We start from the raw sequence: 18,879 nt of genomic DNA on the forward strand, positions 1-18,879 counted from the left end.
TCTTTAGTTTTAACAACCCCCCTTTTATGTCTTGAGACTTTAAGGGGTCATGCGGATGCATTTAAAGGGCCATATTCCACACCATTTAAGTCTACTTATAACGTTAGGCAAGGTTTCTGACACTAAAGAATGTCATAATTTAGTTTCAAAAGACCATTTTCCACCCACTCTCTGACTCTTAGATCTGAACGGTCTGTTTTTTTGCTTCTGTATCTTTAAAAATGTTATTATGTAAACAACCTCTGTTATGATTAGATCCAACATTCATAACCTTGAGACTCTCAATTCTTTCTGACAAAAAAATTAAAAAATGAAAACACTATAATGTTTGTGGAAAAAGAAAGAAAGAAAGAAAAACTGTGGCATATTTTTCTGTAGATTGTTTAAATAAATACTACTACTACTACTAATAATAATAATAATAAAAGTAATATTTAATAAATATTAATAAGTTTAAAAAAATGGGAAGGAAAGAAACAAAGGAGAATGGAAGAAATGTATTTGAAAATGATGTCCAAAAAATTGGTATATTTGTCAAGAGTTTGTTAATAATAATTATTATTTGACTGTGGTACTTTTGATTTGGAAATAAAAATAAATTCTTGAAGAATATTTTACAGTTTTTGGACATAATTAAAATAAATAAACACATTTTGTTAATAATTATCTGTTAAAACTACTGAAAAAAACCCCCAAAAACACCATAGCAGTGTTATATGACATTTACCATGGTATTCTTGAGAGTACCTTGGAGTGCATGTAAATACCATAGTACATGGATTACAAAGTACTATTCAGGAATAAGGCCATAAAAGTATTAAAAATGACCATGGTATTACCAGCTGATATATCACTGCACTATACCGCCACAACACCTTTTTATAAGAGTTCTTTCACTGCAGAATTCATTGTATCTTTATTTTCCCTAGCTGTATACTTAATATACAGCTAGGAAATAAAATTACCAATGCCACTTTTTATATTCCTATTTTTATTAAGTTGTCAGCGGTACCGAGAGAAATCTAACCTGCATTTCACTCTCAGATAATGAAGTTTCTTATATTACAGGTCTAAAGTTCTCTGAGGTCCACAAGGAACGGCTGTCCGCTTTGGAATCGATTCAAGATTCCTGGAATCCAGCCTGCGCTCTATTGATTCACCATTAATGCCATAATGACTGTTTTGGCAGCAGATTCAAAATGGTGAAATGGTGCTTTGGGACACCGGTCATTAAAAACATGTTGTTTGATTAAAATCAGAGAATGTTTTTCATCTGTACTGTGGGTTCAGAGCAGGACCCAAAAGTGAGATACGCTAGAAATTATCTCCAAACACAACACACACACACACACACGGAAATGCATTCACATTTCCGCCACCGCTGAGGTGCGATATCACGATGGCAGTGAGTTTGTCACGGCGGGGTGCAGGTAAGTGTTAGATTCTGTGTTGTGCTAACACATTAGCTCTGTTCCAAAACCTAGCATGCAGCTTTGCTGTTTACAGCAGAGAGTACATAGACAACTGAAACTGCACCTCATAAACTGCTTGGGAAACTAAACTAGTTAATCCACCTTTTTTAGCAACACTACACACTACTAACTTAAGGAGGAAGCTATTAAGCATTGAAGAAAGCTGTCTGTTAGCATTCCAATTCATCTCAATGGGATTTCCTCAGCTAGCATAGCACACCATGCTATTTGAAATAATGCTAGCTTTGCTTATGGGGAGTTTTTAAGCCAATAAAATATTTTGTCTGGAGAGTGACCTCTTAGTTGAGAGTAGACGCCTCTCGCGGTTCAAACAAGAGCTGGGCAACAAACTCAAGCTCCTTCGACATTTCTCTTTAAAAATTGTCGTTTTAGACTTCTAATTCATGACCGGTGTTGCTCTATCCTCTGCGCTTACACGTTCGTCGATACGTCGGGTCAGAGGTCACTTTTCCGCCGGAACAAGACTCGCATACGCCCGTTGCCGGAAGCCAGTGATTATAGATTATGAAGTTATAAATATGGATATTTTTCTTACAAAAACTCACCGCTTCGCTTCAGAAGGCCTTCATTAACCCCATGGTATGGATTACTTTTATGATGGATGGATGTACTTTTTTGGGCTTCAAAATCTATGGTAGGCTACCCCATTCACTCCCATTATAAAGCTGGGAAGATCCAGGACATCGTGTTTGGCTGAAAAAAGAAAGGATGGCATAATCACCTAGGATGGCTTGAGGGTGAGTAAATTATGGGAATTTTCATTTTTGGGTGAACCAACCCTTTAATGTTCGCATAACCGTTAAAAAACGTTTTAAAACATTTAAAAACTGTAAGTTTTGAACATTCAGAAATAATGTATTAATGAACATTAGCAAAACGTTCTTAGAGCATATTTTTGTAAGCCGGGAATGTGTTACCATTACCAAACAGGAAAAAAACAGGTCAGATGGACAGAACCATGAGGCAGTCTGAGATGTCTGACACCAGGGAAAACGAAGGACGATTTGTCTGACAACAGGAGTCAGATTAGCGACAAACTCGCTTGTACAGCAAGCGTGCGGGTGTGAGGAGTGTGTGTTGTGTCAGTGCGCTTACCGCCTGCGTCTATTTTTGCTTGATTACACACAGCATGCCCACAGAGGCTATTGCCACATCTACATTTACTCGCAAACACACGGAGGCCTTTTCTTCGCATTCCTCACTGTATTCCTTTGCTAGTTTGACAAGGAATAATTGTGAAAATTGCACGTTTAGAAAACGCCGTCATTATATCAGCTGTGGCCGGTAATGACATATCATGACACGTAAAGTGTTTTCACATCTCCTGTGGCGCTTTCAGAGCGTTTCAATTCACACAATCTCTGCTCATCACTGCGACGGCGGCGAGGTAGTACGTTTGCATTTCATACTATCAGAGCTACAAAACACAAGCTGTATTCGTCACATAACATTTGTTCTTGTTAGGTTTGTTAACATGGGCGGAGTAAGCAATGAAGTATAATGAGAAAATTAGACTAACATCACTAGTACCATTGCTCATGTATGGGTTTAAACAAATTTGTTTATCTCGTTTAGCGCTAAATATGTCAAATATACATCAAAGTTTAACAGTTGTGTGAAATATATCAATATTTTCATCTGGCATAAAAATCTCATAGAAAGAGTTACTGAACCGTATCTAGAGCCGTTTCAACACCTTGGCAACAACCTAGTTTTACAACGTCTAGGTGTAGTTTAATGTTTGTTATTGTCGGTACAATGCTAGCTTGCTAGTTAAATTAGTCACAAATTGTCCATGTATAAGAAATTTAATTTGATAAAATGATTTTCAGATTCTGGTGAATTTCAGAAAATAAGCTAGCTATTTCAGATAGCTTACTATGCTAAACCGTAACTAGCTAACTGTTATGCTAATCAACTATATTAAAATGCTTAATTAAAAAAGTAGAATTGTCTATTCTGATAATTATTATTCAAAATGTATTATTTATCGAACATATTAACCTTTTTTATCATATTACTGTTGTCATAATTTTATAAAAGCTCCACTTTGCGTTCATACCTGAGGTAAAATTACCATAGCGCAAAAAACGTTCATGGCTTACTTGCTTAGATTGTGCCAAATGTTGAATTATTTATTGTTTTAAAATGTCAACTATCTTTTTGTCTAACAACAAAAAACGGTAAACCGGTTCAAAACGTTTTTTTCGCAAACTGACTGCGAATTGCGAAAGACTGCTTTCTTTATTTCTAGACAAAACTTTCAGCATATTTACATATTCTGACAGCTGACACTCAGAATACACCTCTGGCAAACTGGCACCGTCTCACACGTTCTAGTGCCACAAACCCCAAAAGGCCGCAGAGAGAAGCACAGACGCTGATGATGTCTGACATTACCGAACTCCGAACAGCGCCGCTAATTACATGTAAATGCAGATCACCGCAGGCCTGTTTAACCCCGCGGCTATAATAGCCTTGGCTGGAAAAACTCAATTTATTCGAGTCCAGGGGAAGTTTTATTCAACATGGACACGGATGGCGATGATGATATATCAATTTAGAAAACAACTAATGATCTAAATTTGCTTGCGAGTCGTTAATTACGCACATATGCTCCTAAAATGTGCAGAAATTTGTGTTAATTTGCTGAAGTTATTAGCAGGATACTTCACTGCAGATTCTCTGTCTGTCAGAAGTCATGTGGCTTCTTTTAACCATTACATTTGTGCATTCACATGAATGCTTGCTTATATACACATTTGTGTGTGTGTGTGTGTGTGTGTGTGTGTGTGAGAGAGTGTGTACGTGTGTTTCTAATGGCAGATAATCAACTGCAAAGGCAGCAGTGCAATTAAAGTGACAAATTGGCCGTGGGCATAAAGAATCTTCCCTGTGTGTTCATATCCTCCAGAGCCAACTACACCCGTGAACACACACACACACACACACACACACACACACCATCTGAATGGCTGCACATTTAATTGGGTAGTCATGCTAATTGCAGACAGTACATCATTTTCACCGGGTCCTTTCAAAGGCCCAAGGCCTCACAGAACATTAGCGGATGAAGACCATGACAGCAAGATCACACCTCAAGAATTACCACCTTCACTTAAAACTCTTACATAATACATCCTTTACTTATTTATAGAGTGTAAGTTTACTTATTTATGAGTACAATACAGAACAATACCAGTGCACACCTGAATCAATGCAGAACGGTGCATTGGAGACATGAAATATTACAACGAGAGAAGATTGATGTAGTAAAATAAGCAATGCAAAGCCAAATAAAATAGGATATAAGATACAAAAAAATGTATGGGGGGGGGGGATTAACTATGTAATTAGTTAAAAACTATGTGGGATTAACTATGTAATTAATCCCACATAGTTCTTTAAAAATTATACAGTTTTTTCAATGTATAAAAAAAGTTGCTGCCTTAAATTAAGTACAATCAACTTAAAATATATTAAACTGACTTAAAAATATAAGTTAATCTTGTATAACTAAGTGGAACTTATTTTGATTAGTTAAAGCAATTTAAAAACATATGTTGTCATAACTTATTGATCATATAATTTTTCCACACACACACACACACTATAATATCTCTGAAGCCAGTGTCATAACACATTATATTTAAATTTAGATGAACCTGAATGTGTGCCAGGAGTCACATGACTGAAGACATCTGTAGTCTCAACACAAATGATTGGCTTCTACAGTACAGCTCAGACGAATTCCACCCCTTATACGTGAATAAATGGGTTTGAATGGTGCCTAGTTCCTATTTTAGACCAAATAAGAGTCTTTAGACAGAAAAGAAAAGAAAGAAATATAGACAAATAGATGTGTTTATCAGCATTATTGAATCCTGTGAATGGCTAAAAGAATATACTGAGTCAGTCTGGGTTTAGACAAAGATCAGTGTGGAAAGATTGACGCTAGTATAATGCTAAACAGATACAAATCTGTCTTCTATCTCATTTTGAAAGGGGAACATCATAACAGCCCTATTTCTGTCTCTCTTACATTCTTTCACAAATTTACCGCCTTTCACAATCATTCTTTCATGCCGCCATCTGTATTTTCCCTCCACAATTTCTCCTTTTCTCTGTGTTATTGATGGTAGATGTGCGGTGTACTATTTACGTGCACAAAAACGGTTTAGTTTAACCATGCAAGTTTAGTTTATTTACTAATGTCTCAGATTCTGACTTTTCTTTGCAACACATTTTGATCTTAATTAGCAATTTTCTTGTGTGAGTGTGTGTGTGTATGTGTATAGGCCTATAATTTTTGACAACAATCAAACAGACCTATTACCAAAATTCTTCATATTATTTAAAAATTAAAATACACCAAAGAGAGAGCAGGAAAAAAAAAAGTTTACAATTTAAAACGCTAGGCTAACGCTAGGAAACGCTAGGCTAGCTGCAAAACAACAGGAATGCCACACTTTGTTGTTTATTATGAGGGTAAATCATATGACTCATTTGCTAGACATTCCAATTTTGTACGTTTTCGCTCGACCGTTTCAACCACGTCCGCTAATTTGTTTGTTCAAAACAAACATGCGAGCTAAACGAAAGTAGGCCTAGGTAAACAACTTATCTGAAAATCTCAAAACAACTCACTCAGACGTTGCAGAGCAGGTCTAATCAAATTTTACGTTGCAACAAACAGTGGCATTTATATTTAAATATTTATAATCTGCATTTTAAAGGATCGCAGCTGAAGGATATGGCTATGAACGATAAACAAATACGGCAGCGAAAATAGCCACGAACGTTCCCTGGCGTGCAAGTTTGTGCCGTTTCCTGAGTGAGGGGTATTTTTAGAGGTGATCTGTGTGTGTCATCTCCTGAGTTTCACAGTGTGTCCTCTGCAGCTGGTGTCAGACGCTCAATCTAACACACGACCCTTTGAGGAAACGCTGGATTTGGTCTCGATTACAAGTCCAAACTAGTTCAAATGGGGTTTCTTGGATCAACATTATAGGTTTAGGATTAGGATAATCATCCGAAAATTTACACTCTGTCATCATTTACTCACCCTCATGTCGCTCCAAACTCGACTTTCTTTCTCCTGTGGAACACAAAAGGAAAACTTGTGAAGGCATCCATACGAAAGTGAATCCGGACTGAGGCTTTGAAGCTCCAAGATGACACAAAAACTCCACAAATGTACCATAATGCACTCATACAACTAGTCGTGACTAAAATACAGAAACATAAGCTATATTTCTCCATGTAGCTCTCAAATCCAATATGGCACCATAAAGACAGTCACTAGACAAAACACACTTAATACCACATATTACAAGCAATCAACATGATTTTATGGATGTTGAGGGTCAAAAACATTTAGGCAGATATCAGGATAATAAATTGTGTAATTACCTGAGTTTTTACTGTCATTTGATGGAGAGAGTTCTGGCTCAGTTCTGTGTTGACACAAAAATACATACGTAATATTGTTGTTTTGGCATCTCTGATTTGTAAAATTAGCCTACTCTTAAACATGCCGTCATGAAATTAAAAATGACCTTATTTAATGTCTTACAGTGCATGATTCATCAACTGACATTTTTATAAGGAACCAATTATTTCATTCTGCCAGCAGCCATATCACCCTGTAGCCCAAGACTGGTTGCCCACTGAAGCTAAGCAGGGTTGAGCCTGGTTAGTACCTGGATGGGAGACTTCCTGGGAAAACTAGGTAGCTGTTGGAAGAGGTGTTAGTAAGGCCAGTAGGGGGCGCTCACTCTGTGGTCTGTGTGGGTCCTAACCATGGTCCTAACTCCCCAGTAGAGTGAAGGGGACACTAGCCTATACTCTATTACTGAAACAAGCACAGTCTTTCGAATGAGACGTTAAACCGAGGTTCTGACTCTCTGTGGTCATTAAAAATCACATGGCACTTCTCCTAAAGAGTACAGGGTGTAACCCCTAATTCTAATTACAAATTTCATCCATTGGCCCTTGCCAATCATGGCCTCGTAATAATTCCCATTCAAGTGGATGCTGCACACTGGTGGTGCTTGAGGAGAGATCCCCTGAATTGTAAAGCGCTTTAGGTGTACACATATGAAAGCGCTATATAAATGCCTCATTTATTCATTCTGCAAATTCGTTATGGCAATATAATAGCGACAAGTGACTGTCTTGAATGATTCATTGACTCGTTAACTCGATTCGTTCGAACACTGGTGTGTGTTTTTTTAGTTAGAAGGTCACTGAATAATTAATTCAACCGAAGTAATTCGTTCAAAAACAGATTTATTCTGGAACTAAAAGCATCTGTTTTTATTAATTAATCAACCGATTCATTCAAAAACACAGATGCATTCAGAAACGAAGCAAAAAAGATCATCTTTATAAATGAGTCAATGAATCGTTCATTTTAATGATTTGTGTGTTGTTGCTAGGAGTTACACGACGGTTAGTTTTACTTTGACTCATTTGAAACTTGCGAGTGAAGCAAAAATAGATAAAGTAGAAACATTGCAACAAGTAACATTTAAAACATTTCTTATAGGCCTACCTTAAATGCATGAATGTTTTCAACAATCATATTCGGGTCTTTAGCGACCCGGATCTAGGCTAGCCTATGAATGGATCTCTAACTGCCTCAAAACTTTCCTCATATTTTCATAGCAATTACAGAATAATAAAATAAAGCATATTTTGTTACCTTTTGGACATTGGAAGGGTTCAATTTACCATCATCATCGTTAGAGCTCATTTCACCAGTACATTCAGCATCTGGATTATATTCGCGATAAACCTCACGTGGCGTGTCAGACATTAGCCGCGTTTCCATTACCCTTCAAATTGCGCAAATTGAAATTGCGAATTGAAAATACGCCCAATGGAAACACGTCAATTTCGCAAAAACTCCCATCGCAAAAAAGTTTTTACGCTCGCATGAGGAGGTTTTTCAGGCAATTCGAAAAAGGAATATTTCGCAAAACTGCAATGGAAACAGTTTTTGCGCATTTACAGTCACCTGACTTTAGAAGGCGCGGTGTGTTTGGACAGAATACGAGACAGAGTTCTTTATTAAATTCATAAAAGACAAAAGAATGACAGAAATACTGGATTCTAAACCTCAAATAAATGCCACAATCAAGACCTCGAAGCAGAAATGAGTGAGAAAAACCCAGAAACACCTCATATGTGCCGCTCACAGTCTAGGGTCTTTCCTTGCCATTAATGCTTGGATAACACGCCTACGTTTCCTTCCATTAATAATAATAATGTCTAGTGCTGTACGTGGCTGTGATATATATAAACCTACCAACGTCCGTTGCCATGGTTTTTGGAATGGTTTTACTTATTGCGAGAGGAAAAAAAATGACGTTTTAGTCGCATTAATCGAATTAATCGCTTAATGGAAACGCCATCATTTCGAAATAGTTTTTTTTAATCGATATTTAGAAGGGAAAAAAAATCGCAAAAGTTTTGCGCAAATCTGTAATGGAAACGCGCCTATTGGCACCTTGTGGAATAAAGGTGAATCGCACTTATTATGAGTCATCCGAGATTCAATTAGAAAAAGTACACTATTACATACCTCGGGTCACTAGCGACCCTATGCATCTTTTACAAAACCTTAATTAGTAAACAGACATTATTTTATATATTTTTTCTTGTTATGTTGTTGATAATGAATAGATTGAGTAATTCTAAGAAGGTTGATGTCTAATTTTAAAAAGCGAATAAAAGTGAATGACGTCCTGGGTCGATAAAGAACGGAGGTATGCGTTTCAGGGTTAAGTTATTTTGTACTTAACTATTGTATTAACGAAATGCAAAGGAAATGTCCATTTACTACAGTAAATCTGGAACACAGCACAAAAATAATAATAAAACCAAATTTGCACTCCTTTTTCAGTCATACACACACATGCATACACAAATTAAAGTAATAAAGACCCCATGATGGAGTCACAGCATGCAGGCCTGCGGGCTTTTGACAAGGTGATTAAGAACACTGCGTACATGCATACTTTTGCATGTACACACACACAGTGTGTGACAGGAGCCTCGCACAAATAAGCTACAAACTTTCTTCCGGAAGAGCTTAAGAAATAAGCTGCACCTCAAGACCTATAATGTGTGTTTGTGAGAGAGTCTCTCTGCACTTGCGAAACATTCCTGCAAATCTAAAAGGGAATATGGGAAAAATCATAAAAAATGATGTAATGATTCAAATATTTTACAGACAAAGAAGCATGTTATCCTTATTTAAAAAAAAATTCAATAATTTTTAATGAAAGACAGAGGTTACATGTGTTGATTGCATGCCATTTTATGTTGTCTCTATGCATTATACAATTTAATATGCATACTTAATGAAGGTTATTATAAAGTGTTACCAGTGAAACTTTTGGTTGATGAGTGAAATTGTACTTTTTTAAATTATAGAGTGTCATGTATTTGTAGTGCATAGTGTCTTGTTTCCCAAAATAAAATAAAAATCTTCAAGATTATGTTTGATATTGGTGACCCACACACTTACATTGACCCAGACAGTATTAAACATTACCCAGCTGGCACAGAGGGCCAAAATGCCGCAATGAACCACATTAAAGTGAAAAACCTCAACCTATCAAAAGTGCACTTTGATCCAGACGGACTGTTAATGGTCACATGCAGCGTCTGTAAAACACAGAGACTTACACGCAGTTATTCTGGCCACACAGGTAGATAAAGACCCACTAAAGCTGGTAAAGTGCCACGTGAGAGCAGTTTACTTGATGAACCGTTTATGAAAAAAACTCAAATACTCAAACAGTGCCAACCCTGCTGAAAAAAACTAAAACTAAACCAGTCTAAGGTGGTTTGCTGGTCTTAGTTGGTCTCCAAACTGGGTTAGGCTGGTCTACAAGGCCCATTTATGTGTGTGTGTGTATATACAGTGAGGAAAATAAGTATTTGAACACCCTGCTATTTTGAAAGTTCTCCCACTTGGAAATCATGGAGGGGTCTGAAATTGTCATCGTAGGTGCATGTCCACTGTGAGAGACATAATCTAAAAAAAAAAAAAAAAAACAGAAATCACAATATATGATTTTTTAACTATTTATTTGTATGATACAGCTGCAAATAAGTATTTGAACACCTGTCTATCAGCTAGAATTCTGACCCTAAAAGACCTGTTAGTCTGCCTTTAAAATGTCCACCTCCACTCCATTTAGTATCCTAAATTAGATGCACCTGTTTGAGGTTGTTAGCTGCATAAAGACACCTGTCCACCCCATACAATCAGTAAGAATCCAACTACTAACATGGCCAAGACCAAAGAGCTGTCCAAAGTCACTAAAGACAAAAGGCTGGAAAGGGCTACGGGGAAATTGCCAAGCAGCTTGGTGAAAAAAGGTCCACTGTTGGAGCAATCATTAGAAAATGGAAGAAGCTAAACATGACTGTCAATCTCCCTCGGACTGGGGCTCCATGCAAGATCTCACCTCGTGGGGTCTCAATGATCCTAAGAAAGGTGAGAAATCAGCCCAGAACTACACGGGAGGAGCTGGTCAATGACCTGAAAAGAGCTGGGACCACCGTTTCCAAGGTTACTGTTGGTAATACACTAAGACGTCATGGTTTGAAATCATGCATGGCACGGAAGGTTCCCCTGCTTAAACCAGCACATGTCAAGGCCCGTCTTAAGTTTGCCAATGACCATTTGGATAATCCAGAGGAGTCATGGGAGAAAGTCATGTGGTCAGATGAGACCAAAATAGAACTTTTTGGTCATAATTCCACTAAACGTGTTTGGAGGAAGAAGAATGATGAGTACCATCCCAAGAACACCATCCCTACTGTGAAGCATGGGGGTGGTAGCATCATGCTTTGGGGGTGTTTTTCTGCACATGGGACAGGGCGACTGCACTGTATTAAGGAGAGGATGACCGGGGCCATGTATTGCGAGATTTTGGGGAACAACCTCCTTCCCTCAGTTAGAGCATTGAAGATGGGTCGAGGCTGGGTCTTCCAACATGACAATGACCCGAAGCACACAGCCAGGATAACCAAGGAGTGGCTCTGTAAGAAGCATATCAAGGTTCTGGCGTGGCCTAGCCAGTCTCCAGACCTAAACCCAATAGAGAATCTTTGGAGGGAGCTCAAACTCCGTGTTTCTCAGCGACAGCCCAGAAACCTGACTGATCTAGAGAAGATCTGTGTGGAGGAGTGGGCCAAAATCCCTCCTGCAGTGTGTGCAAACCTGGTGAAAAACTACAGGAAACGTTTGACCTCTGTAATTGCAAACAAAGGCTACTGTACCAAATATTAACATTGATTTTCTCAGGTGTTCAAATACTTATTTGCAGCTGTATCATACAAATAAATAGTTAAAAAATCATACATTGTGATTTCTGGATTTTTTTTTTTAGATTATGTCTCTCACAGTGGGCATGCATGTCTGATGACAATTTCAGACCCCTCCATGATTTCTAAGTGGGAGAACTTGCAAAATAGCAGGGTGTTCAAATACTTATTTTCCTCACTGTATATATATATATATATATTATATATATATATATATATATATATATATATACACACACTATATATATACACACACTACCAGTCAAAAGTTTTGGATCGGTAAGATTTTTAATGTTTTTGAAATCTCTTCTGCTCACCAAGGCTGCATTTATTTGATTAAAAAAAAAAAAAAAAAAAAAAAAAAAAAACTGTAATATTGTTAAATATTATGGCAATTTAAAATGATTGTTTGCTATTTGAATATATTTTAAAAAGTAATTTATTCCAGTGAGATATATATATATATATATATATATATATATATATATATATATATATATATATTGTGTCTATAAATCTATAACATCCCGGAGGTGTGTATGGCAATCTTGAAGCACAGCAGGGTGGATATTGTTGAGGTTTCGCGCTGAGGGGGTCGTTTTACATTGAAAGGAAAACAGCTCACGAGAGGCTTTACAGCTGGTTTGGGACATAAATATCTCTCTCTCTTTCTCTTTGCTCATAGTTAATCACGTGCAGTTCCGCAGACATCTGGCCGAAAGCCAGACCTCAGAGAAATGTGTATGTAACCGGATCCGCTTTACAACGTGTGTATATACATGTATGTGTGTGCGCGCATACTTCAGCCTCAATGAAGGTCTGGATGGAGAACAGACCTGAGGTCAGATCTGACATGTTGTTCAGGGACGGTCATAACTGTGTCTGGCTGATCCAGGTAAACACAGACAGGGTTTCTCCATCTGGTTCCAGTGAAGCTGACTCCTGCACTGTACAGTGAATGATTACACCTCCGTCGAGGGCAACGGTCCAAACACAACCTCTCTACAGCAAAAACATGACGTAAAGCACATGTTTGCAATCAAGTCCTGACCTATTCAGGACTTTTTTTTCCCAGAGGAAATCAGGTAAATTTTGTTTAAAGGTGATCTAAAGCCTGTCTGGATTAAAAGTTTTTTCCCCCCCCAACAAATTTGAGTAAAAACTGAAGTGAATTACCTGTTTTTCAGCTAACGGCATAGAAATATAATCCAGTCAGAAATGTTTATGATTGTGGTATGTACATTTTTAAGCAGGCAATTATATTTGTTTCCATCGTAACTAAAGCCTTGTGCGCTTTCATTTTAAGTAAATGTCAGACCACCAGCAAAACACCAATATGTTATAAAAATAAAAAGTTATTAAGTAACATAAAAAGAAGCATAAAAAGTTACTAAGTAACGTAATTAGTTACTTTTTAGGGAGTAACAATAATGTAAAAATTCTGGCTGATACTGATAAGCCAAAAATTATTTCCATGATGTGACTGCAAAAGGTTAAATTGCTGATATTAAAATTCTGCACTATTTTATCTAAATATATATTATTACTAGTATATATATTGTTATAAATAATAAATAAATGTATATAAATATATATTGTTATTAGTCTAAAACATATTATTTTGTATTTTTATTTATCTTTATTTTAACTAAATGTTAACTACTTTCATCATTATTAAATTATTTGTGTATCATTAGATGACAGCAAAGGTCATATAATGTAAAAATATGGGAAATAAGCATACAATAAACAATACTGACAATACTGAAATTGATATATCATCTGATAATCAATAGCCTACATCAATATGGTACTTATACAGTATATATATGTATATGTGTGTGTGTATATATATATATATATATATATATATATACACACACACACACACATATTTATTTACTTATTTGAATGTACATATAAAAGGCAATTTTGAGGAACATTTTTGCACCAAAGCATACATCACTATACAACCTTGAGAAATCATCATCTAATTTTCATAATCATAACTGCCCTGCTATAAATAGACCCTAGCAGGACACACTGTAGGATGAAAATACATCCTCTATCTTTCTCCCAATGGAATTCTATAAGGATATACACCTTTTCATTAGATGTTTATGTTATATTATTCACGCTATGTCCATAAATGTCCATAAAATGCCCTTCTTGCTTCAGTAAAAGTGGATTTCTTTCTACATGGGAGATGAAAATGGCCCTAAATCTATTTCAAAATATAATCTCTTTAGATTTTGGGGTGAAATATGATCCAGACATGCTCCTGACAGTTTGGGTGAGATTTCCCCACATAATTTAGCACAAATCACATATCGAATGCAGTCCTCAAAGAAAGAAGGTCAGCCCTCAACGCTACTGATGTTCAGAGATGTCACACAATAGGCAGTTCACTTTTTTTCCAGGGCATAAAGTTGTGACATTCCGGACTGTAAAGACCCAGATATGTCATAAATGTGATATTTTGAAGAAACTGTCATCTCTTAACTCAATCCAGTTCCACTCCAGTGGCTGCGGGTTGCTTCCAGATTGGTTTTCTATAGATGATTCTGTCACTCTGAGTAAACATGACAAAGAATATGTGACGCCCCTGAGCCAATGCTGCAGTGACTGTGGGCGGGTTTATAATGAGACACTGGAGTCTCATTGGCCAGGAGCTGAGGAATTAAGAGGAATCCTGACATCCTATTGGCTAACAAGTCGAGCGCTCAGTAATTGTTGCAGAGACAGCCACAGGCAACATGCTGTTTACATACAGTGCGTTCATACATTTCTGTGTATTCTCGAACTTAAAGATCATAGAATATAAAAATGTACCCTATATACTTGAATAAATGTCAATGGTTTTATTGTGCTTGACTCAGTGTACACTATAATACAGACAGACAGACAGACAGACAGACAGACAGACAGACAGACAGACAGACAGATAGATAGATAGATAGATAGATAGATAGATAGATAGATAGATAGATAGATAGATAGATTGTTTGATAGATTTGGGGTGGTTGCTAGGGTATTTGGGGTGGTTGCTAGGGTGTTCTGTGTGGTTGCTAGACAGTTTCTAAGGTGTTCTGGGTGGTTGCTAGGGTGTTGCTATGCAGTTGCTAAACTGTAGTTGTTAGTTGCTATGAAGTTGTGTTGCTAGGTGGTTGCTATGGGGTTTTGGATGGTTGCTGGGGTGTTGTTAAGCAATTTCTAGCGTGTTTTATCATGTTTTTAGCTTGTCTTAGCATGTTGCTAGCATGTTTATAAAGATTTAATATCTTTCAACGTTATACTTTTTTTTTTTTTTTTTACTTGCGTAACTATGCATTGGGGAAATAAATTATATTATCCAATAATAACATTGGAGTAACATTGGATAATATTATTATTTTCACAAACCAATCAAATCCATTCAAGTCCCGTCTATTTACTTTTTTAATACACATCCCTCGACTTCTGCTAAATTCCTCAGAGCACATTTTTATAAAGAAAAAAAAGTTTATTTTCATCAAATTTCATGAAAATGTGATCACATCCACATCTAAAACGGCCAATAATAATAATAATTGTAGCCTGCTTTCACGATCCAATCAAATCCAGTTTATAAAAATCAAGTCCCGCCCACATTATTTCATCGACAATTATGAAATAATGAAAATATCCCGCTTGAAAAAACTTTTCATTATAAAAGTTACACACGTTTCATGTTGTCTCCAATACATTTAAAATGAGATCAGAAAAACAAACGTAAATGTGCTAAAAAAAGTCATCCAGGTTTATGAACGATGACACCACAATAAATCAAACTATCTTCCCTGCCAACGCTGTCAGTTTTATTCCCACACTGATGCATTCGTTTGCCATTTAACCAATTCGGCACATCCTTGTTTTCTTTGCGCTGTGAATAAGGCAATTGCTGACACGCGGATTATGCAGAGTCACATCAGCATGTTAATATCGCCTGAATGCTTTATGATACAGATGGGGGGGGGGATTGCAATATTTCTTTCTTTCATCTTTTAAAGCTGAGGTGCTTGTCAGCAGTGCTGAGCCGAGGCTTGTGGGTTGGATTGTATAATGCAGCAGTGACAGTGAAAGGCTTATGGAAAATCATAAGCCAAAAACCTCTCCTCGCGCTCTGTCGTTCTCTCCTCGTTCTGTCCATCATGTCCAAGAAGTGCTCAGAATTAGGATAAAACCCCTCAAGTGTCAAACCACTATAGCCATCAACCCCCCCAAAAAAGCCTGTAAACAAAGATATGGTAAATATTTCTCAATATTTCAGCGTGCATAATGTGGCATATTTCTGAGCGGTATAATATAAATAATAAATTAGACCTTATTTTATTTAGAAAAAGTAAGCTGTTACATTATTGGTTAATATTGTTTTTCCCCGCCCTGTGACTTGTTAACATCAGCAGGAAAGTTGTTACAAAAGCAAGTATTTAGTGAATTTTAGTAAGAAAATGAGAAACAGAAACCAACAAAATGTCACCAAAACTTATTTTGAGCCAATCACCTGAGCCGTAAATGCCATGTGACTAAAATATGGCAACACTGATTGGCTGGTGGCAGTCAATGGCATCAATATCATTGGAAATATCAGTAATGTCAATCAAACAATCAAACAAACAAACAAACAAACAAACAAAAATTCAAAGACAAAGATACAGTGACAAAGATGCAGACCTTTCAAAATAAAAGTCATGAAATTACTTCAGAATAAAAGCTGAAACATGAACAAGGAAATCAGTTGGGAAAAGCCCATTAAATATTACTATTAATTAATATGTTTTATATGTACAAATATCAATAAATTATTATATAAATATTTGATATAAATAAATATTTAAAAGGCAGCACATATAAGACTATAAAATTAATGCTGTTACAAAAAATTAAAGTACAAATATGATAACATATTCGAAAATAATATTGTTTTAATATTTCAAAAAGAAAGCCCACTAAGGATTATTACATTCAGATTTATATATACAAATGATTAATTAAATAAATATTTGAATACATTTATTTTGTTTTATGTACAATAAATGATTAAATAATTACATATCTGATTTAATTAACCATTACATTTTATTATTAAAAAAACAAACATTTAAATGTGAATAATTATTACATTTAATTTGATGTTTTATATGTAAACATTTGATTAAATAATTAAATAAACATTTTATATAATTAATTGTTTTAAAATAGCATGAATCGATTAAAATGAACCTGAATTATTGAATGATGAATTATTTAAAAAGTAATTGCAATTTATTTTGAGTTCATTAAATATAAAAAATTTGGAACAATCAAGTAATTTCCTTGAAGTTTTCCTGAAATCACCACAGTATGAAAGACAGGAAATAATTTATAAAACTTCAGTATATCTTATAATATGTAAAATAAATAATTTAAATACTAATTTTAGAGGATCAACAAGTCTAAAATCAGATAATTTGCAGTCAGGTTTGACGTCAATAACACTAAACGCCATGGCTACTTTTATGGTAATTTGGGGGGGGGGGTTCAAGTTTGACTGTCAGAATATGCCTTTGTTGTATAAAAAAGAGCAGCATGAGCAACAGCGTTCATCAAAAATTCTTTCTATGCGTTCAAAAGAAGAAAGAAAGTCGCAGAAGTTTGGAGGGACATGAGGGCGAGGGGTGATCTATACCTTTAAGAAGTTCCTGAGATGAATGTGTCCTCTAGAGAGCAGGTTGAACTTCAGAGTCCTATACCAGTGTTTTGATATGAGATCACAGGCAACCTTACCGTCTCCATATGTGCGGCAGGAAGCCGCGAGTTGTGTTTCCATGGTGCCGTGAATCATCTCAGCACTCGCGCACATACATACATATAGCGCATGCTTTATGAGGTGTTGGAAAAATTGAGTCAAGGATTCGGCTACTCCAACTCCCCTAAACAAAGGAAAACATTCATTTCCTTTAGATGTATCCAGAAGTAATCAACATTCCTGCTCTTTTCAGGAAAATTCATGTTAGGTTTGAAACTGACTCGTGCTAAAGTTATTACCTTGTGAGATAACAGAACCTCTTGCAGATGTAAGAACTCTCTCTTCGCACTCGGCACTCTTCTTCTGAGTGCATTATCCTGTAATATTTCATAAGTTTGTAATATTATTATAAGTAATATTCACAGTGCACATTTTTATTGTTGTAGTAAAATTATCACGTTATTGTGTCAAAAAAACATAAACAAAACAATATTTAAAAAATGTTATCTTATCTTATGATCATTTATCAGTCAAAAACATCAGTCAATCTCAATTTCTTCGTCAAAAATAGGTAAAACTTAATGAGTTAAACTGCCATCCATGTGTCTTGTTGTGAGAGTTTGAATGCTGAATTTTGTACTCACATATTGATATTTTAGGAGATGTGGCCTACATTTCTCGATGTTTCTTCATGATGTTTCTGACAAGTGAAGAGTACATTTTTGGGGTTGCAAAAAAATAAATAGATGTTTTAAAGTGGAGTTTCTCAGAAACCTGCGGAAAAGATGCAGAGCAAACAATCTGAAATGTCGTGAAAAAGAGCCAGCGCATGTGTGTAAAGACGGGGTGTAACTCCATGACTTCATCAGAACGAATGAGGCCAAAGTTTCAGGTCAAAATATTGGCAAGACGAGGTGGAGCCCAACAAATAAAAGATTCTCTTTCACTCACACACACACACACACGCACGCATGCAGAAATACTTGAAAGAGTCCAACTGGACAGCAAAACCCAGAATAAAACAGCTTTCTGTTGTAATTGTGCCTGCTGGTTTTGATTAGTAAAACATTAAATCATAACACGTACAGCCCATCAAGAAGAAAAACAATTAAAATTAATGAAAATGTGACAAGTTTGTTTCCTTGACAACCTGGTATGAGTTCTGCTCATGTTTTTTCCGTCTGGTGGGGTTGTGTAGGGAACACACACACACACACACACACACACACAAAAACACACATTCATAACCCTAGCTGAGAAAAAAAAGTAAGTATGATTGTACATTGTCTTATT

The 18,879-nt window shown here is 36.2% G+C and overlaps 2 long non-coding RNA genes across 2 annotated transcripts in view; both read right to left on the reverse strand.

Annotated features, from left to right (window-relative positions):
- Nucleotides 1-6,985, reverse strand: part of LOC311085398 — a 28,074-nt gene extending 21,089 nt beyond the window's left edge. Inside the window, exons 1-2 of the long non-coding RNA XR_014606810.1 lie at nucleotides 6,906-6,985; nucleotides 6,559-6,591 (exon numbers count right to left, since the gene is read on the reverse strand). This is a non-coding gene — a long non-coding RNA (uncharacterized lncRNA). The remainder of the gene's footprint in view (nucleotides 1-6,558; nucleotides 6,592-6,905) is intronic.
- A 10,674-nt stretch (nucleotides 6,986-17,659) lies between these two features.
- Nucleotides 17,660-18,360, reverse strand: LOC311085497. The gene is made up of 3 exons (XR_014606848.1): nucleotides 18,231-18,360; nucleotides 17,886-17,963; nucleotides 17,660-17,770 (listed from the first exon to the last, which is right to left on the reverse strand). It is a non-coding gene; the product is annotated as an uncharacterized lncRNA (long non-coding RNA).
- Nucleotides 18,361-18,879: the final 519 nt, after the last annotated feature.

The sequence above is a fragment of the Abramis brama genome (assembly GCF_963993115.1).
Source record: "Abramis brama genome assembly, chromosome: 6".
In the NCBI taxonomy this organism is placed as follows: Eukaryota; Metazoa; Chordata; class Actinopteri; order Cypriniformes; family Leuciscidae; genus Abramis; species Abramis brama.